At 37.6% G+C, this 6,321-nt stretch overlaps 1 non-coding gene across 1 annotated transcript; it reads right to left on the bottom strand.

The window, feature by feature from the left end:
• Window positions 1-3,051: 3,051 nt before the first annotated feature.
• On the bottom strand, window positions 3,052-3,159 carry LOC112725257 (small nucleolar RNA R71). Its single transcript, XR_003164377.1, has one exon. It is a non-coding gene; the product is annotated as a small nucleolar RNA R71 (small nucleolar RNA).
• Window positions 3,160-6,321: the final 3,162 nt, after the last annotated feature.

Raw genomic sequence — 6,321 nt, 5'->3', positions numbered from 1 at the left:
CTCCTAACTCGCGATTGCAGGGCGTTAGTGACAGACGCAAAAGGATAGTAAATCCTATTCCAGCATGATCGAGAACCGACAGATGAATAGCTGTGCCGTGACAGGGTGCGTGAGCATATTATTCACTGAGAGGATAAGATGAAGCCATTGGCAAGGGTGATGCCTTCAGACGATTAGCCGTGCCGTGACAGGGCATTGGATCATTTTCCCGAGAGATGACCGAAAGTAGCCATTGACAGTGGTGATGTATCACATAAAGCCAGCCATGGAAAGGAGTGAGACTGATTGGATGAAGATGGCAGGAAAGCAGAGGTTCAGAGGAACGAAAAGCATCTCCATTCGCTTATCTGAAATTCCTACCAATGATTTACATAAGTATCTCTATCCCTATTTTATTATTTATAATTCGAAAACCACATAACTGTTTTATATCTGCCTAACTGAGATTTACAAGGTGACCATAGCTTGCTTCATACCAACAATCTCCGTGGGATTCGACCCTTACTCACGTAAGGTATTACTTGGACGACCCAGTGCACTTGCTGGTTAGTTGTATCGAAGTTGTGACAGACTGTAAAACTAGATCAGAGTATCTGGCCTAAGAAGCCATTACCAGAGATCACAATTTTGTGCACCAAGTTTTTGGCGCCGTTGCCGGGGATTGTTTGAGTTTGGACAACTGACGGTTCATCTTGTTGCTCAGATTAGGTAATTTTCTTTTTAAAAATTTTTCAAAAATCTTTCAAAATTTTCTCCTTTGTTTTCGAAAAAAAAAATGTTGTCAAAAATAAATTATTCTATGGCTTCAGAATTTTTAAGAATGAATTCTAGTGTTTCATGAAGCATGTTGAAGCCTAGCTGGCTGTAAAGCCATGTCTCAATCCTTATACTCAAGAGAAGAGCTTCTTTATCTTTCTTAGCCAATTGGCTGTTGAATGTAAGGAATGTCAGGCGTGTCATGTCTGAGTTACATACTAAAGCTTGGCTGGCTATTAAGCCATGCCTGACCCTTTGATTGGAGCTTTAGAGCATAAGATTCCTGGAATTCATATTAAAAATTTTGGAATCCTTATTTTTCTTTTTCAAAATAATTTTTCGAAAAATATAAAATAAAAATCCAAAAAAATTTAGAAAATCACAAAAATAAAAAATATTTCATGTTTCTTGTTTGAGTATTGAGTCATATCATAAGTTTGGTGTCAATTGCATGTGCATCTTGCATTTTTCGAAAATTTCATGCATTCATGGTGTTCTTCATGATCTTCAAGTTGTTCTTGGTAAGTCTTCTTGTTTGATCTTGATGATTTATTGTTTTGTGTCTTTTCATGTTTATCATATGCATTCTTGAATTCTTAGTGCGTAAGCATTAAAGAATTCTAAGTTTGGTGTCTTGCATGTTTTCTTTCCATTAAAATTTTTTCAAAATTGTGTCTATGATGTTCATCTTGACATTCATGGTGTTCTTGGTGTTCATCTTGACATTCATAGCATTCTTGCATGCATTCATTGTTTTGATCTAAAAATTTCATGCATTGCATAATTTTCATGTTTTCATAAAAATTTCAAAAATCAAAAAAATATCTTTCCCTTTTTCTCTCATCAAATTCGAAAATTTGAGTTGACTTTTTCAAAAGTTTTTAAAATCAAATTGTTTCTTATGAGTCAAATCAAATTTTTAATTTGAAAATCTTATCTTTTTCAAAATCTTTTTCAAAATTCAAAATCTTTTTCAAAATTCATGATTATTCTCGAAAATTCCAAAAAAATAATTTTCAAAAACCTTTTTCTTATTTTATATCATAATTTTCGAAAATAACATAATCAATTAAAGTTTTGATTCAAAAATTTGAAGTTTGTCACTTGCTTGTTAAGAAAGATTCAAACTTTAAGTTCTAGAATCATATCTTGTGATTTCTTATGAATCAAGTCATTAATTGTGATTTTAAAAATCAAATCTTTTTCAAAAACTAATTTCTATCATATCTTTTCAAAAAAATTATCTTCTTATCTTATCTTTTTCAAAATTTGATTTCAAAATATCTTCTCTAACTTCCCAACTTCTTATCTTTTCAAATTTGTTTCAACTAACTAACTAACTTTTTGTTTGTTTCTTAACTTTTTCAAAACTACCTAACTAACTCTCTCTCTCTAATTTTCGAAAATATCTTCCCTCTTTTTCAAAAATTTCTTTTTTATTAACTAATTATTTTTATTTTTTATTTAAAAAAAATTTTCGAAAAAAAAATACTAACCTTTTTCAAAAACTATTTTCAAAAATCACTAACTCTTTTTCAAAAATTGTTTTCGAAAATTCACTTCCCCCTCTCATCTTCTTCTATTTGTTTATTGATATACTAACATCTTTCCTTCAACTCTCCAAAAATCCGAACCCCCTCTCTCTCTGAGTTCAGATTTTCTTCCCTTCTTTTCTTCTACTAACACAAGGATCCCTATACTGTGGTATAAAGGATCCATATTATTATTACTATTTTTTCTGTGCCATCTTCTTTGTCATATGAGCAGGAGCAAGGACAAGAACATTCTTGTTAAAGCAGATCCAGAACCTGAAAGGACTCTGAAGAAAAAAAATTAAGAGAAGCTAAAATACAACAATCCAGAGATAACCTTTCAAAAATCTTCGAACAGGAAAAGGAGATGGCAGCCGAAAATAATAATAATATAAGGAAGATGCTTGGTGACTTCACTGCACCTAATTCCAATTTACATGGAAGAAGCATCTCCATTCCTGCCATTGGAGCAAACAACTTTGAGCTGAAACCTCAATTAGTTTCTCTGATGCAGCAGAACTGCAAGTTTCATGGACTTCCATCTGAAGATCCCTTTCAGTTCTTAACTGAATTCTTGCAGATATGTGATACTGTTAAGACTAATGGAGTAGATCCTGAAGTCTACAGGCTCATGCTTTTCCCTTTTGCTGTAAGAGACAGAGCTAGATTATGGTTGGATTCTCAACCCAAAGACAGCCTGAACTCTTGGGATAAGCTGGTCACGGCTTTCTTAGCCAAGTACTTTCCTCCTCAAAAGCTGAGCAAGCTTAGAGCTGATGTTCAAACCTTCAGACAGAAAGAAGGTGAATCCCTCTATGAAGCTTGGGAAAGATACAAACAGTTGATCAAAAAGTGTCCCTCTGACATGCTTTCAGAATGGACCATCCTGGATATATTCTATGATGGTTTATCTGAGCTATCAAAGATGTCACTGGACACTTCTGCAGGTGGATCCATTCACCTAAAGAAAACGCCTGCAGAAGCTCAAGAACTCATTGACATGGTTGCTAATAACCAGTTCATGTACACTTCTGAAAGGAATCCTGTGAGTAATGGGACGCCTATGAAGAAGGGAGTTCTTGAAGTTGATACTCTGAATGCCATATTGGCTCAGAATAAAATATTGACTAAGCAAGTCAATATGATCTCTCAGAGTCTGCATGGAATGCAAGCTGCATCCAACAGTACTCAAGAGGCTTCTCCTGAAGAAGAAGCTTATGATCCTGAGAACCCTGCAATAGCAGAGGTAAATTACTTAGGTGAACCTTATGGAAACACCTATAACTCAACATGGAGAAATCATCCAAATTTCTCATGGAAGGATCAAAAGCCCCAACAAGGCTTTAATAATGGTGGAAGAAACAGGTTTAGCAATAGCAAGCCTTTTCCATCATCAACTCAGCAACAGACAGAGAATTCTGAACAAAATGCTTCTAATTTAGCAAATCTAGTCTCTGATCTATCTAAGGCCACTGTAAGTTTCATGAATGAAACAAGGTCTTCCATTAGAAATCTGGAAGCACAAGTGGGCCAGCTGAGTAAAAGGATCACTGAAATCCCTCCTAGTACTCTCCCAAGCAATACAGAAGAGAACCCAAAAGGAGAGTGCAAGACCATTGACATAAGCGCCATGGCCGAACCTCTGAGGAGAGGAGAGGACGTGAATCCCAAGGAGGAGGACCTCCTGGGACGTCCAGTGATCAATAAGGAGCTTCCCTCTGAGGAACCAAAGGACTCTAAGGCTCATCTAGAGACCATAGAGATTCCATTGAACCTCCTTATGCCCTTCATGAGCTCTGATGAGTATTCCTCTTCTGAAGAGAATGAGGATGTTACTGAAGAGCAAACTGCCAAGTTTCTTGGTGCAATCATGAAGCTGAATGCCAAATTATTTGGCATTGATGCTTGGGAAGTTGAACCTCCCTTGTTCATCAATGAACTAAGTGATCTGGATCAACTGACATTGCCTCAGAAGAGACAGGATCCTGGAAAGTTCATAATCCCTTGTACCATAGGCACCATGGTCTTTAAGGCTCTGTGTGACCTTGGTTCAGGGATAAACCTCATGCCCCTCTTTGTAATAGAGAAACTGGGAATCTATGGGGTGCAAGCTGCTAAAATCTCACTAGAGATGGCAGACAGCTCAAGAAAACAGGCTTATGGACAAGTAGAAGATGTATTAGTAAAGGTTGAGGGCCTTTACATACCTACTGATTTCATAAGTCCTGGATACTGGAAAGGAAGAGGATGAATCCATCATCCTAGGAAGACCTTTCCTGGCCACAGCAAGAGCTGTGATTGATGTTGACAGAGGTGAAATATTCCTTCAATGGAATGAGGACTCCCTTGTGTTTAAAACTCAAGGATCTCCCTCTGCAACCATGGAGAGGAAGCAGAAAAAGCTTCTCTCCAAGCAGAGTCAACCAGAGCCCCCACAGTCAAACTCTAAGTTTGATGTTGGGAGGCCACAACCAAACTCTAAGTTTGGTGTTGAACTCCCATATCCAAACTCTAAGTTTGGTGTTGGAGAGTCTCACACAAAGCTCTGCACATCTGTGAGGCTCCATGAGAGCTCATTGTCAAGCTATTGACATTAAAGAAGCGCTTGTTGGGAGGCAACCCAATGTTTATCTAATTCTTATTTTTATTGTTTTTCATGTTTTCTTAGGGTCATGATCATGTGGAGTCACAAAATAAACAAAAAATTCAAAAACGGAATCAAAAACAGCAGAAGAAAAATCACACCCTGGAGGAGCATCTGTCTGGCGTTCAAACGCCAGAACAGAGCATAGTTCTGGCGCTGAACGCCCAGAATGGGAGCATCCTGGCGCTGAACGCCCAAAACAAGCATGGTTCTGGCGTTTAACGCCAGAAATGGCAGCAAATGGGCGTTGAACGCCCAAAATGGGCACCAACCTGGCGCTGAACGCCCAGAGTTGTGTGCAAGGGCATTTTGCATGCCTAAATTGGTGCAGGGATGTAAATGCCTTGACACCTCAAGATCTGTGGACCTCACAGGATCACCTCAGGATCTGTGGACCCCACAGGATCCCCACCTACCTTCACTCACTCTCTTCTCTCTTCTCAATCATCCTCTATTCCCAATAAACACTCATCCCTTCTGTCTTCCATTTACCACTCACACCCATACACCCACTTACCTTCAAAAATTCAACATCTCTTCCCCACCCAATCCCACCCATATGGCCGAATACACACAGCCATCCATCTCCTCCATACCCTCTTCTTCTTCTATTCTTTCTTCTTTTGCTCGAGGACGAGCAACATTCTAAGTTTGGTGTGGTAAAAGCATAGCTTTTTTGTTTTTTCCATAACCATTGATGGCACCTAAGGCCAGAGAAACCTCTAGAAAGAGGAAAGGGAAGACAAAAGCTTCCATCAAGGGTCTATAGCTCAGTGGTAGAACATTTGACTGCAAATCAAGAGATCCCTGAGATACCTCAGGGGATACATTTTCTTCCACACAATTATTGAAAGCAACTAAAGGGTGGAACATCAAGAGCACTCCATCATCCTTCATGAAATCAGAGAAGATCTAAAAGCAATGAAGGAGGAGCAGCAAAGACAAGGAAGAGATATAGAAGAGCTCAAGGACATCATTAAGGTGGACTCATTCCTTATTCTTACTTTCTCTGTTTTTCGCTTTCTATGTTATGTGCTTATCTATGTTTGTGTCTTCATTACATGATCATTAGTAGCAGTAACTATGTCTTAAAGTTATGAATGTCCTATGAATCCATCACCTCTCTTAAATAAAAACTGTTTTAATTCAAAAGAACAAGAAGTACATGAGTTTCGAATTTATCCTTGAACTTAGTTTAATTATATTGATGTGGTGACAATGCTTCTTGTTTTCTGAATGTATGCTTGAACAGTGCATATGTCTTTTGAAGTTGTTATTTAAGAATGTTAAATATGTTGGCTCTTGAAAGAATGATGACTAGGAGACATGTTATTTGATAATCTGAAAAATCATAAAAATGATTCTTGAAGCAAGAAAAAACAGCAAAGA

The sequence above is a fragment of the Arachis hypogaea genome, chromosome 11, assembly GCF_003086295.3.
Source record: "Arachis hypogaea cultivar Tifrunner chromosome 11, arahy.Tifrunner.gnm2.J5K5, whole genome shotgun sequence".
Classification (NCBI taxonomy): domain Eukaryota; kingdom Viridiplantae; phylum Streptophyta; class Magnoliopsida; order Fabales; family Fabaceae; genus Arachis; species Arachis hypogaea.
The sequence above is the reverse complement of the archived record's forward strand: the minus strand, read 5'-3'. Positions and strand labels throughout refer to the sequence as shown.